A 15,458-nucleotide genomic window follows, 5' to 3' on the forward strand; every position below is an offset into this window, starting at 1 on the left:
GGATCAAGTAGCACTGAGTGTGCATCTGTTTTATCAAAGAGCTTCAGATGGACATACATTGTATTAAATGTAAGCATCTGTGAAGGGAGAAAACCCCGGCTTTTTCAGTGTCTGTCTATATATGATACTGATAACTCAGGCGTCCCCCTCTGTCAGAGGAGTTTCTCAGCGTTTGCTCAAAGAAAAGTCTTCATTTATTTGCAGAGACAAACAGTTTCTCCACACACTCAGTGGCTTGTGCGGGGTTTTGCTATTGGAAATGGATGCTAGGAGTCAAGAGAGTTTTTTAAAGTTTTTTTGCATGAGTCTCTAAATGTTTATGAGCTGTGCTACAGGCCTTTAAGTAATGAGTGTTATGAAACGAATATTCATAACGAAGAAGTCAAAAAGACTTCACTGTCAATGTAAAATATGGATGGTTTATTATTGGAGTTTATTAACCATTTGTTTACAGTGAGACTGCTTATCTCAGCCCCAAAAAGGGCTTAGAGCTAAAGTGATCCCATTCATTATGAATGAATTAGAAAGATGGAGAGTATGACTGTATATCATGGTGCTCCAAATAAACAGTGAAGCAGCAGTGCACCAAGTGCTCGTTTTTAAAGAGCGCAGCGTTGATATCAGATGCTGCAACATCCCACTGTTAATAACTTTGTGTGCAGCCGTACCATGGCTTATCCAGAAATAACAGAGTCAAATTTAAATGTACCTTATTTGCCAGCAGAACAGACAGACATTGTGCTATAACCGTCGAGTGCTCAGCAGGGTCTCGGCCTGTCATAGTTAACATAATGACTGCCAGATACAGAGAACACCCTCGCCCTGCTCTCAAGCCATTAAGATCACATTGACCCATGTGCACTGAATTATAAATATCTGGTTGTTCTGTCAATGTAAGAACATTAAGAGGACAAATGCATAACACAGATACCTGTTTGTATAATCCTATCCTTACTTATTTGTCTTCTCTTTCACCTAAAAGAACAGCTAGTTGTATTTTACATCCGTTTCTGAAATCAAATTTTCTTTGGTCCTTTTAATAATACTAACAATCTGTTTAAGCATGTGCTTTTAGATATTCAGGGTGCCTGTCCTTTTGGTTGACATGTCGGCTCAATAAGTGGAAGAGCAGAGCTGTAGCAGAGAGAGTGCGTGTTCTGTTTAATACCAAAGTACGAGTAAGATTTATATCTGCTGCATTGCACTTTGTACATATTCCAACTAGAAATAAAACAGACTTCCTGGCCACATATGGAATCTCTCATCTTTACTGTCTGATCATGTGCAGGTTTCCTACCACTTCACATAATTACACCTCACAACAATTAAGTCTTTGACATGAGTAAAAGTGTGGTGAGTTTCTTCCACTCCATAATGGAGAGTTCAATAGCTCCAGGCATGTAGCGCCCCCAGGTGTACAGCTAATAGGATTTCAAGTGGAACCTGATTCATTGTGCCCACACTGGAGTGTCTGTCCTTTAAGGTTTATGCCTCTCACGCCGTTTTGTCAGAGTTTAATTTGACATTTATTCATTTTATCCCTGCTAGTGGAGCTTGTTCAATTAGGCTGTGACTAAAAACTTCACTTTTTTGGCAAATTCCTTCATCTAAGATGGGTTTGACAGCTGCCCCGTGCCTCTGAGCATCTTTGGTACATTCTTACAGTATTAAACACTAGAAACATTGAATGAGGGATCAAATGCACTCCACCACCCTCCTTCAAATCTGGGGATTTTTCTAAAGGGGAATAATACGTTTTGGCTGTGTGATGAAGTCATTGGTAAGACATGCTTTCCAGCTCGGCAGCTAAAGCTATCATGAGACTGACGCAGCATTTTTTAACCTGAGCTGCGGGGATTTCTGCTAAACTGATGTCAACAGCTAGAGGTTTAACAGAAAACTGGGATGCACACGATCATTTTGTGACAGCAGTTTCTCCAAATCATCCCTTATTCCAGTTCATCAAAAGAGTGAAATCAAAAATGGAAAATATGTTATCACTTTAGAGGCAGTGGAAACTGGATAGCAGCAAATTTAAAAGACCATTCAACCGAATGACAGAATAAACAGATTTAATCCCTTTATTGCTATAGGTTAGATACGAACTGCTCTGAAAGAGAAACAGTGGAAATACATTTTAAATCAGATTATGTTGGTTGCGCAAAAAGTCAATTGTTTGCATCCATTATTTGCAGAGTTTGTTTCTCTGCTTCAATTGTCTCCTTGGATTATACTCAGCCAAATAACCGGTTGTCATAATCCTTCCCAGCCAATAGTTTTGCAGGGCGCCCAGCAGAAGAATGTAGATGGGTTGTGATAGGCATCAGAACCTCTTATCTAACATCCCCTGTTATATAATATTTGATTTCTTATGACCAAAGAGACTGAAGAAAAGAACAATGTAAGGCAGAACATGCAGAACCCATTGTGGCGTTACACAACAGGCGGTGAAACAAGGATAGAAATCAAACATGATCACTTTGAAAACAGGGTAGTGTATTTCTTATTCTTTTTTGCATGGAAAGAAAACCTTGTTGTATTCCGTGTGTCCCACATTGGTAACAGGACACTTCCATAAATATATTAACACATGCACAGGTGAATAGAATCAGTATACATGATGCTGGGTGGTGATGGTGACACTATGTGGATATGCTTTTGTCTCTGCAGGCTTGTTGTTTTCAGAGAACAGATGCTGAGGCTGCTGGGCTTTGGTGATGACACTGACCTGTGCGGCTCCCTGCAGACTGTCTGTCTAAACCCTGTTCAAACAGTCTGAAAGTTTCAGCTTCCCATGCGGGCTAAATGTATTATCTCTTCAGCCCTTTCTCTCTCTCCAGCATCCTCTCCTGTCTAATGTTGACTCAGAAAAACGTAAACACATTATTTCATAATGTGAAACTAAAATATGATGAATTTTTTTTTATTTGCTTTCAACACTTGCCAAATAGTTCACAGTTTTACTGGACATAGCAACAAAGTGTTTTGTTTGTTGTGATAACAGCGTCCCCCGCCTTCAATTACACTTCCCTGCTTATTAGTAGATGCTCACCAGAAGAGGTCGAAGTTGTATTGACTAAATGTAGCTGGAAATAATAAAATAATAAAACATGAAACATTGTAATAATTAAATTACGGAAGGGGAAGTGAGATCATGCGGTAATATCAACATGCTAAAAGCAGTAGTTTTGTGAATCTATGTAACTTATTGCAGATGTATTTAGTTGGCTTCACACTTTGACCATATAGAGCAACAGAAATGCTGCAGATGTACTAAGAAAGCCAAGCTAATTCTCCTCTTTACTCCCTCCTCTCTGTTGTTCTCTTTATGCTCTCTTTATACTCTTGGAGAATATTAATTGTGATCGGGACCAAATGTTTGTCAGCGCTGCATATTTCATAACACATTTGTTTGTTGTTGTGTGATCCCCTGAAATCCTGTTGACTGGCAGGCAGGGAGTGTCTCATATCAATGGGAAGTCAAGAAGGATATTCTAAGTTGTTGATTGAGACCCACAGTTCACAATGCGACAGATGGCAGTTATTTGTTGTGCAACCAGCAATCATCAATTATTCATTGAAGAAACATTTTCCAGAGTAGCAATAAAAGATGCTTTTATCGATAGGTAAATTACTTATATCTTTAGGGCCGCTTTAACTACAAATTCCTTGCAGACATGTTTTGCATAATATATATTTTGAAAGGCAGATGCAGCACCGCAGCTATAAAACTCTTGATTATGGGGAAAGCATATTTGTTCATCTTTCTATTGACATCACATAAAGCATCTGATAAATATTTTAGTCTCATTATTCTTATTCTCAATGCATTACATTAAGACCAAAACTTCTTATATTGCACCAGAAGCCACTAAAGTGCACTCATAAGCCAACACAATTAAGCTAAATGCTTTCTATTGCACTCCACCATATTTCTATGACAACAAAAAACCCATGGTTACAGTTATTCCTTACTTGGCTGCAGTTGCAATGATTTGAAAGTGTTTCATGACATAGAGGGAATAAGAGAGCTAGAGATGGATTGATTTACAGATGTGAAGCCAGGTGGGAGAACAGATGAGCAGGTCCTGACAGGTTTGCCGCCTAAAGCAGCCGATAGCCTGGCATTATTGTCAACCATTTCACATGCACTAACTTTCTTGGGGTTATTGACAGTTGAAATGATCCTACAAAGCACTGTAGTCCTTGAGTTTGTTTTTTAGAAGCATGAAACACTTGAACGGCAAAGTGCTAAGAGGGCAGGTCTGTGTTTATAACAAAATCAGGACCCAGCTGTTAGAGGTAAGATTCATGTGGGTTTAAGGCTTCAGTGTTCCAATTTTGAGTCTATTAATACTTTGACCCAACAGTTCTAGTGTTATTTTAGATCTAATAATCACAATTAGCTTAAAATTGGACCACAGCAAGCTTCTCAAAACACTGCAGTAAGAGATTATGTGTGCGTGTGTATTTATACACTAGAGTTTGTTCAGATTGTTGACATTCAGTCAGCATTTACTGCATTTGAAATCTGAGATTAAATCACTGCTGGTCGGACCTTTTTTGTTATATTATTTGTCTCTGAACTTTTATTAGAGTCTTTCTTATCATTTTCCAAGCTGCTATATTCATACAGCTGTCCAAATATGTGCATTACCTACGGTCCATGTAACAGGATAAAAAAGCCTTTTAATTTTAACCAATTCCTGACACACTAAGACATAAAGATGTAACATGCTGTCCGTAAAAAAAAAAAAAGAAAAAACCCGTAGGCTGGAAAAATGGAGATAATTATAGAAAACTGATCATTGTGATGGTTGTGTACAATGGAATGTGAAGGCTTTTTCTATGAATGAATTCATGTAACTGACAGCTTTACTCAAGGGCATCCTGACAGTTATCGCTAAGTGGGGGATGGAATTTTCTGATTTACTCTAGTAAGATATTTCTGTACTATGGTATCTCTGTTCACTCTGAGATTCAGACCTGAGATCTGGGAGCAAGTTGGCTTGTAATCTTCAAATCGCCTGCTGCCCTAGCTGGCTCTGAAGTTGGCACTCTGGTTCTGGTTGTTCATGTCTGATACCTTTGTTGATCCAGTCTTGGCTGTCATATTCTTTGCTTTACATCTCTGAGATTACCTGCCTCAAAGCCTCAGTCAGAATCAGAATGTGCACTGACCAGTCTTCACCACAGAATGATACACTCACATAGACGTAACCTGTCTAACTGCATTTTCACGGATGCTGCCACTTGCATCTAGGCTTGTGTGTGTGTGTGTGTGTGTGTGTGTGTGTGTGTGTGTGTGTGTGTGTGTGCGTGCATGTGCGCGCCCACCCGGAGACAGAGAGAACAACAGTCAGACAGACAGAAACACAGTCATGAGACCCCTCTGACCCTCTGTGCTATGTTTCCAGGGTGAGTTATGTCTCATTGTTGCTTTCTGTCACTGTTGCAGATTGGCCTCATAGTGCCACATTCACTTCTCCAACCCGGCTCTCATCCCACACCTCTCACTTCACATTCTCATTACTTCAGGCTGTTATTAATTTATTTAATCAATAGCTGTTTAACTTCAACTGCGCAGAAATCCGTAATGGCAGGCACATTCACCAAGCTGCTACATTGAGTTATGAGCATTAGTTGTGGTGTCTGCAGACTCAGATGTGTTTGTGACATAAGGGTGTAAGACATGATGATTTATTTGCATAATGTAAGCATGGTCATCTTCTTCAGACTGAAACCATTAGCTCAGTCATTAACCCAGAACTTAAGATTTCTCTTCATGCACTTTTGGAGTGTTCCACATGATCAGAGATAGACCAGTGGCTTCATTGTTGTTATCAGCTAAACTTTCCAGCCTCCCTGCCGAATATTATGAAACTGGCTTTAAATAGAGGGCAGCAGCTCACCAGGGCTTTGAATGATTTGAGGCTAAATATATGAAAAGGGCAGCTTGGTCCACAAGCTGGAATGGGATCTGAGTGGATGTCAGCCAAGGCCTTTGGTGCACTCTGTATCACTTTCACTTGGTAGAAAGATGCCCTGCAAACCAACTCTGCAGTTCTGGGTACTGAAGTGAAAAGGACTCTGCTGCAATATTACCGTCAAAACTTGTACAGTAGTTGGAAATGTACTCGTTTAATAAAGGTACCATTTGTTAAAAAATTCAATGTCTTTTTTTATTGTAAAGCAAGTTGAGGTGCTTAAATGCCCTATCGGACATAAAGTTCTGATGTCACAACTGTTGAAAATACTGCAACAGTCATTCCCCGGCAGCAATGCAACAGTGCAGAGATGCGAAGAGTGCAGAAGACCAGACACACTGACCAATCAGAGCAGACTGGACTTTATTTGAGAGGGGGTCTTAAAGGAGCAATAGGCGGAAATGCGTTATTTCTAGACTGAGGAAATTAAAAAAATTGCTACGTGAAGAACGAGAGGTTTATTTCAACTGGAGTAAAGGATGACATCACACACCCCCTCCGTGTTCATCTCCAGCCTAATGTTTACAAGCTGGTCTGGCCGCGCGTTCATATGCGTTAACGTGAAGCGCCTCCCCTCAGGCACTCTTTAGTTAAGTTTTTTTGATCATGCTACCATTTTCAAACTGAAAAAGGAAAAACTTTAAAGTTTAATACAAGTATGAACAGTATTTAACCCATCCGTCAATAATTTATACCAAAACATCCTGTATAACACACTGTAATGATGTATTCTGTTATACTGTGTTATATTAACATGATTGTTAAGGATAAGAAGCGCAACAGGGAAATTGCATAAAATATAAAACTATAGGAAAATGTGATTTTACTCCCGTCTTTTGCCCAGATGTATAAGTGGTAACTGCTGCACTTTAATGTATTTCAGCAACATACAGTATCTCCATAGTAATGTCAGCATTAAAGCCTTTTCAGCATTCAAGCAATGACGCAAGAGCCTGGATTAAAGGGGCTATATGACAAGACGTCATGTTGGATTCTCATCCTCTTGTTTGTGTATGATATGACTCATCTTTACTGAATTTCAAAAATATGCTTGAACTATTTTTCTCCATCTTTCAAAAAGTTTTTTTTAAAGCTGTCCTTGAGACCATGACGCTATTGAATCTCTTTCCCTGAATCTGTTGGCTTTTGTGTTACTGAAAGAAAACTGCCTGTCGTTTCACTCTCGAGTCATATTATACAAGCGCAGTCAATTTTGGTGTGTTCGCACACAGGTGACTCATTCACTGGGTGACTACTCATTCACGTTGGTTCCTCCGTGACAGACTGGCACAGGCTGAGGCTCCATACTGAATAGTTTCAGGTGTAATCCTCACCTGCTCTCTCACTGTTAAACCCCAAATGTTTTGATTTATTTTGTCTCCCCTCTCCATTTGTTTGGGTCTCTTTTCAGAAATGGAAGGATTTACAGCGAAGGGATTAGTCAAAGTGGGCCCTATTTATGCTGTTCGTGCAGGAAGAAAGTGATGTCAAGGCATTTACAATTTAGCATGGCATCATGAGTCAAATTCACATTCATGAGTACATGCAGTTTCACATACACACAACTGTACAAATATGTCTCTGTGTACAGTTAGCTGCACCTGCCTCCTGTTTTCTGCTCCATAAATGACTCTTTGTTCTGAGTCAACATATCTTTCTAATTCTTTATTATGTGATTTAAGCGGCATAATAAATAGATGCTGATGCACAAAGCCTCCTCGCTGACACACCTGAGCCACAGAGGGAGTGCACGTTTTGTCTTTTCAAGTTGGTGCTGTTTTGTAGTAACAGCCGCTTGTGAGGTTTTGTTGTTTTGTGCATCTGAGCCCTTAAACAATGAACCACAGTAGTGAATGTCCAGATCATGTCTGTCAGTGTGGGCTTTTCTGTGCTTGTGTGCACAAGAGGAGGGGTTTATGGAGGAGAGAGGCCTCCCAGCTCCAACACATGGTGGCCAGACTAAACAACAAGATGAATGTTTCCTGAGTCCATCCTGGCAAGGAGGCACCCTCAATCTGCCCGTGTGGCTTGACTGAATGAATCGATTCAGAGCAGAAGAAAGGACAGGTTATAGGAGAGCAGAGAAAAAAAAAAAAGTAGAGTGGACAAGAAGGCAGAGGAGAGGGGTATAGTTGGTTTATTTCAAGTTTGTATTCCACCACGGTATTATAAGATTAACTCTTAAACTTATTTACTTATTTTTGTACTTTGGACCATCATTTTTATCTGTAATAACAACATTAAACTAACTTAGTTGAGGGTTGAGCTCCATGAACACTGTCGCTAAAAAGTAGTTAGAAGTGGTTAGACTGTTATACAGAATTTAAATGGCCACTCCACTGATTTTACTTTAGTTTACTCACCATGAGCAGTACCACGCAGCCTCTGTATAATGTCTTCTGTGGCTCTGGAGGGAGCTCTGCAAATTCAGTGATATAACCCTGATGATGCCATTGAGGTTATCTTGAATTGGGCTTAGAGGCTACAGATTTATCACAGATGCATTACCGCATTACAAACCCGGGTTTGTGGAGTTTGAAAGATGTTGGGTTTGTACCAAACACAGAGGGTCTGATAAAAGATGCCGTGAAGATGCATTATGGGAAATGTAGGATCAACTCATACTAGGTACTAAAAGTCATGATACCTCAGTCGCCACTGCTTTGACTTTTTTTAATACCTAACTATGAAAGTGTGATGCTCCATCAACAAGTTTGGTGAAATTATTACACATCAAACATTATTAAACATCTATTGGTTCAAAATTAACCAACTGAACTTACCCTATGTGTGTGTGCAGTTTTCCTGTGCATTCAGGGATAAAAGCCAATATTCTGAGTGTTTTAAACTTACCACCAAATTCAGATGGCTGAACTATGGCTTGTTTAGATCCTGTCTGATTATCTGGCTTTTTGCATTTCTACGTCCTTTTGCACTTCATCGTAGCTATGTCACTATGTTTTAAGATCTCAGTAATTACTTTAGTAAGAACTGTGTTATCATAACCAAACAATCAAAAAGGCCCAATTTGTAATGAACAATAATTGTACTTTAAGCTTAAAGTCTTACTGCCTATGTCACAACAATTCATCTCGATTCCAAATATTGTTCTACCACCAAAAGCTTTATCTTGAAAGTAAAACATGTATTTCAACTTATACCACCTGAATGTCTTCAGCTCAGGTCTGAACTCTTCCACAACCCACAAGGTGTTCTTATTATGTGATGATGGAACTGTTAACAACACCAACAAAAGCTCAGCTGTCAACCTGTCTCCTCCCACATGCCACCTTTCAACTTACTACCCCACAAACCCTCATCACGCCTCCATCCTTTCACCCAAAAGCCTGGAAGGAGCTGTCCTGGCTGTGTTTAGCTGGCTGAGTGAAACAGTGAATTAGAGGCTGGGGCTTTGGAAGAAGGGGTTGGGGCAAAGTGGTGAACACTTGGCAGACTATGGGAAAGGCGCCTTCTTTTTTGAGACAGAGCTCTGAGGCTCTCTGGGGGCTGCGATGGGCTGAGTCTCGTTGCGGTTTGTAACAACAAGCTGTTGGATTTGGAGAGAAAGTTCCAGACACACCCCCAACCCTTACTCAACGCTGCTGCCCTCCTTTCCTCCATGCCTGAAAAAGTGTATCTCTCTCAGTGAGACATTCAAACAGAAAACCCCTTCCATGTGTTTTTCTTCAGCCTACCAGCTGCTCCCATCCTCCGTCTTCAGCTCATAGTTTGCTCGTTCCTCACTCTTCTTCTCCTGATTGAGGGGAACCAGGGTTCGGATAGTGGCAAGAGGGAACACAAACACAGACGTCTACATGTGACAAGCCCCCGCTAAACAATGGCTGTTGGCTTAGGAGGAGGAGGGGGCAGAGGGGCAGCTGCAGTTTCTTGGATGGCCTGATTGGAGCATAAACAGCAGCCCAGGAAGTGCTGAAGTAAGAGAGTCAGAGAGAGAGAGAGAGAGTGAGAGGGAGGGGGAGCAGGGGAAGTGTTCAGATCTGCCGGGAGAGAGCAAAAAGTTTGGGACCGAGACGGTGTGTTAGTTAGTTTGTGTCACTCTGGTTGTGTCCACGACTTTGGGGTTTTTTCTCTCAGGACGTACTGAATTGCAGAAAAGAAAGGTGAGTAGCTGCATCACATACAAAAACACACACTCTCTCACACAGATGTGAACTTAAAAAACACACAGATGCGTCCTCGCAAATACATGTGAGCTAAAACAACACCCAGTTTCATCACTGTCTCTTCCCCCTGTGTACACAAACAGATGTATTCTTGCATGACTTGAGAAGCGACTTGTTGTTATTGCACGCAATGTCATTTTAAATTCCAGAGGGTTCTTTGAATGGCACACTGCATAGTTTTCTTAATGTGTGTGTCTGTGTGTGTGTGTGTGTGTGTGTGTGTGTGTGTGTGTGTGTGTGTGTGTGTGTGTGTGTGTGTGTGTGTGTGTGTGTGTGTGCTGTTTGCTGATGGTTTCCCCTGGCTCTGAAAGCTGCTTGTTTTGCATAGCTGTTTTTGTGGTGCCTTGAACTGCAGCCAGCCATTCAGTGCGTGAGGCAAAAAGGGGACAATCTAATGTGTGTGTGTGTGTGTGTGTGTGTGTGTGTGGCTGTGTCTAATTAAGCTAATGGGGGAAACGAGTGGTGAGGGTCAGACCATGAGCGGCCGAACTTGAAACATCAAGGTCATTTTCACAAAACACAAACTGTCTGTTACATTGCAAGTTGTCTCAAATTCAACTACTCCGCAGAACTTTGCTTCATCTTTTTCACTGCCTCTGAATCTCCTTTTTCTACATCACAAAGGAGTGACATTTGTATATGAAAGTAGCTGATTCTAGATCAGATTTACTGTATATTTGTCCATGTATGGTGCTGCTTGCTCTCTGGATCAAATGGATTGTTAAATTTTCCCACAGGGGAGATGCTGCAGTCCTCCTCCCAAAGTGAACATCAATATCAATTTACAACTTCAAACACACTGTGTTACTCACATGTCACATGGGCTCATAGGCAGAGCAGTACACTGTTGTAAATAGTGATCCCTGTTTATTTAAGAGCTATGCCTACCAGTTACTGCTATTTCACTGGTCTTTCACCACGCAGCAAATAAAATGGCCTTTTAAGCATTTTACTGTCTTAACAAGCCTACTGTATTTTTCCTGTCTGGAGCGCTCCAATACCACTGGAATTGCTTTAACTTTTTCCACTGTTGAGTGGATTTACATCTGGAAAAGACTGGCCTGCCCAGACACAAGCAAATGGAAAAATCCAAGTTCATTTCACAGCCATTCATATCCAAAGCCGTTTTCTCAAATGAAATGACAAATTACAATGTCCGACTTATCAGGTCCGGATGTCGTCCGAAGTTTCCCTTCCACACATGTAGCACACCACAGGAGATCGTATGTTGTGTGTCAGTATGTCAGACGTGTTCTCACTTACTGGAAGTAGAAGAAGAAGAAATAAGAAGAATTCCTTTATTTGTCCCGCAATGGGGAAATTCAATTTTAGTACTCCATTCAGTTTAGCTGAGGTGTGGCGCGGTAGAGCGTGCTGATACAGACTTTGCACTAGGGAGCTGGCAGGGTAAAGACTGTTTGATGTGTGACAAAACTTATAGGGACATTTACGTTCTCACATACTCTTCCTCCAGGTAATGTCTAGATAATTTCAGGTTTGCAGTGCATGTGTGAAAAAAAGGGGCTTCAGCACCAAACTTGGATCAAAATGTCTTTCATTATCCCCATTCAAATTGATTAAATCCAGATAAACCTAATAAATAATCAGCAGATCAGATCAGAAATCAGTTAAACAAACATATTTCCTCGTTAAAGTAAGACCCTTAGGCTGCCCACAAATTAGCCATATTTTGTGTTAAGTACTGTTTTGCGTTGTTTATTTTATTCTTGCGTAGATTTTCCTTAACCCTACTTTTTACCCGTCAGGTGTTCAGTGATGGGTGTGTGTTGTTGTCTCTCTTTCAGCAATGAGTATATCAACTTCCGCTCCCCCACTGGTGGAGGAAAGGGGAGGGGGGTAAACAGGTCTGAGAGGAGTGCCTCGTCAAAAAGACAAATGAGCTTACACCCTTGCACCCCTTCCAAAGCCCCCGGACCTCATCCGTCATCACACGTTCCGGCACTTTGACAGTGTCAGACTGTCTCTCACAAATTCTCTCTGTGCTTCGCTGATGTAGCAAGTTGTCACTTTCTCACAAGACCAGAAGAAACTGTTATTTACTCTAAGGCAGTGCTTTTGCTGCCACTTTAACTCAGACGAGCTATTTGTCTAAATGCTAGCATATGAGGCACAGTGAGTTTGGCAGTCTTTTTACAAGCAAAGGAGCACAGTAGCTCCTGACCATATGCGTCCATTTGTCTGATATCATTATGAGACTCTAAGGTTACATCTTGACCAATTGATTACCTTGCTGGACTACTTTCTTGCGTCATTATCTAGACATAAAAGATCATGTCTGAATCTGAGCAGGAGATCAAACACAACCTGGGCCATATGTTTTAGCTGATGCAAATCTGTGCTTGTGGTGTTTGATGGCTGCCACGGGACATTGAGCTCAGTGGAAACACACCTGGGCCGGTGGCATTCGGCCCAGCAGCTCTGAGGCCAGAGGGGTGACATGTGGGGGGGGGCCCGACCAGGTGTTTCTCCTGCGAGCTGTCTGCACTGTCATCCCTCACTGGGCCCCAAGCCAACTCGCGCCACGTCTCATTGAGCAGGGTTTGATCAAACCTCATTACAGAGCTTTCATTTTAGCCCCTATATTGGTTGAGTGATGGATATGATAAAACATTCCCCTGGAATGAAGCTCCTCAAAGTGCATTGTTTGTCTTTGTAAAAGAAACACTATTAATGTATATTTTGCTATTGAATTAAAACAGTGTTAAAGGATCAGTGCAACCAAATTCCACAAAACTGGGCCAGTGAAGTGTCCACTGCTGGCATTTAACCAGTTTTGTTCAATCAGCTCTTTGAGACTTTTTCCAAGGTTAATTATGTTCTCAATTAGCTGTGAATAACTGATCTCGTCCTTGAGGAAGATTTTACATCATTTGAGCAGCTTAGACTAGAAACTTTCCTTATGGCTAAACAACATGAGTCGAATAGAGGTGAGGATGATTGCAAGGTGTAATCAGACAAAATCTTTATCACATTAATTGACTTCTACTCCTAAACCATTTTCCCTTTTAAAGCAGCAGAAGGTAAGCCATTTCCTTCCAAGTTCCTCTTGGATGCAAGTGAAATGGCTTTCATTCAGCCACTAATGTCAGCATTTTAATGAGTTGTACAGAGAAGTTTGACAGACTAACAGGGAATGATTTCATATGACAGTGATTTGATGTTCACCTAATAATGATTCATTACTGTCAGTCTTCTCAGTTTTCTCTCTTTCACCATGCCCTTTTATTTGATATTCATATTTGGTCCGAATAGAAAGATTGTTTCAACCCACAGGATGAAATCTGGAGCATATTCACCTCCCAAGTAAATATTTGGGATGCAAAAAAGTATCCCTCTTGCAGAGTTCTAAAAAAAAAGGATAGAGGAGGCAGTGATATTGCAAATGTGTTTCCCTGATTATTATTGTTATGCTGTTGGGCAATAGAGGCTTACGTTAGACCTCGGCATTTGCTGCAGTCGATGCTGTAGGCTTTGCTGCGACAAGGATTATCCACAGAGGAAAATCATGCTTCCTCTCATGATGTTGGCTTCTGGTGGAGTGCATGGAAAATTTGCCAAGACATAAAATTAGATTTTTTTCACTGCAAAGAGCATGTTGGAAAAGTCACTTTAGGGTGGACCCACAGTAAACATCTGTCCATAAGAGAGTATTTTTTAGTCAGTATAGAAGTCTTCATTCTTGTAAAAACACCCTTCTTAGATGACTATTTTATCATTTCTTGAGGCTCATAAGTTTCACATACTTCATTGACTCCACCTATTGACGTTTTTGAGTGAAGTCATTTGTTTGACCCACTCTCCCTGGCAGTGATGCGAAGACAAATGTTCCCCACCCACAGGCTCAGACGGAGGCGGGAGAGGCTCAAGCGAACACTGCCATGACACTCTTCAGTCGCTATTATTCCCCCCAGCTCTTTTCTCCCTGTGTAAACATCTCTCCGCCTCTCCCGTCCCTCCGCTCCTTCAGGCAGTTGGTTTGACGTGGTGCCTCCCACAACACTCAAGAACGTACCAGGGCTGTTTTTGTCCAGTGACAGACATGCTTTGTGTTCACATTAAAAGGAGTTGCGTCTTTTTGTCCATTTGTCTTCAACCGTCTCTGCACTCTGAGCCAATTGGACATGAGGCAAAACGTGAGTGAAATGACAAAGGATAATCTAATGAGGTCAGGTTGAAGATAAAGTGCAATAAAAGTGCATCGATAAAACGTATAATCTACAAACGCCCTTATATATCAGGCCTGTAAAACTATTTGCATATGTCATTCTCACTCTTTGAAAATGTATAAAGCTCTCAAGGTTTTCTGTCAACGTAAAGCGGTGTTAATTAAGAAAAGTCTGAAAGCTGCCTAATCCCAATAAATATGGATGAGACTTCGGTCCGGAGCCCTATTTAAAAACCTGCAGTGTCTTGACCTTTTTCCTTAGATGTTACCTTTTTCATGTCCTCTATCTCCAAACTGACCACTTGCTGATGAGTCATTATCACGGCATGATTTCATAATTACCCCTCTGCCTGACAAACTCAATACACTCTCCTTTAGCCACGGTTGAGATTGTGAAAGTCCCATTCCTGAAACTATTGTGTAAAGCCTGTGACACACAGGATGTTTTCGTTAAGCCGGGTTATTCTAGGAACAGCAGCTACCTGAGCTCCGGAGTTGAAGGTTTTGAGGAAACCTGTCTTCTACTTCTACATGGCCTGTTTAGAGAACTCCTTCCTGCTCCGGCTGATAAATAGTCTAGGCCATGTAAATACTGGAAAGAGGCCCAGAAGAGCAGTTTAATGAGTATCAAATAAAACCGTTACAGGCTAAATGTAATGACATACGAGAGCGATGCTATTTCTGGACCCTGTATGGATATGTGAAGGGACAGAATCAAGTCTGTTTACTCCAAGGAATTTCTTTAAGTAGTAGTAGGATTATACAAGTGTGACACCTCTTAACTAAATCCATACTGCGGTTGATAACAGATGTTGTCGCACGTGATAGACACACAGCATTTGGTAGCAGTGAAGTAAAAAGCACAGGAGTAAAAAGTGTATTTGTTGGGTATTTGGTGTGCTTGCTAGTTTCTACCAGGATAATGTTAGATGGTTCGACTCAAAATAAACTACACTTCCCATGTTTATCATGAGCCATTAATCTCATATGAACTCCGAATAATGTCCAAAGAATCAGATGTGGTCATTGTCCAATGTTTCCCATTCTTACATGTAGCAGGAGAGTGTCCATGTCATGGTTTAGGTAAGGTGTGGTGCCTCT

The 15,458-nt window shown here is 41.1% G+C and overlaps 1 protein-coding gene across 12 annotated transcripts in view; it reads left to right on the forward strand.

The window, feature by feature from the left end:
• Nucleotides 1–15,458, forward strand: part of kiaa1217 (KIAA1217 ortholog) — a 114,277-nt gene that overhangs the window by 33,203 nt on the left and 65,616 nt on the right. Inside the window, exon 1 of one of the 12 annotated variants that reach the window (XM_083936110.1) lies at nucleotides 9,968–10,108. The exons of the other annotated variants lie outside the window; for them this stretch is intronic. The gene's annotated coding sequence lies outside the window, so the exon portion shown is untranslated. Of the gene's footprint in view, nucleotides 1–9,967; nucleotides 10,109–15,458 lie in introns of those variants that run through there. 12 annotated transcript variants of the gene reach the window in all.

Source organism: Echiichthys vipera (assembly GCF_963691815.1).
Source record: "Echiichthys vipera genome assembly, chromosome: 21".
Taxonomy (NCBI): Eukaryota; Metazoa; Chordata; class Actinopteri; order Perciformes; family Trachinidae; genus Echiichthys; species Echiichthys vipera.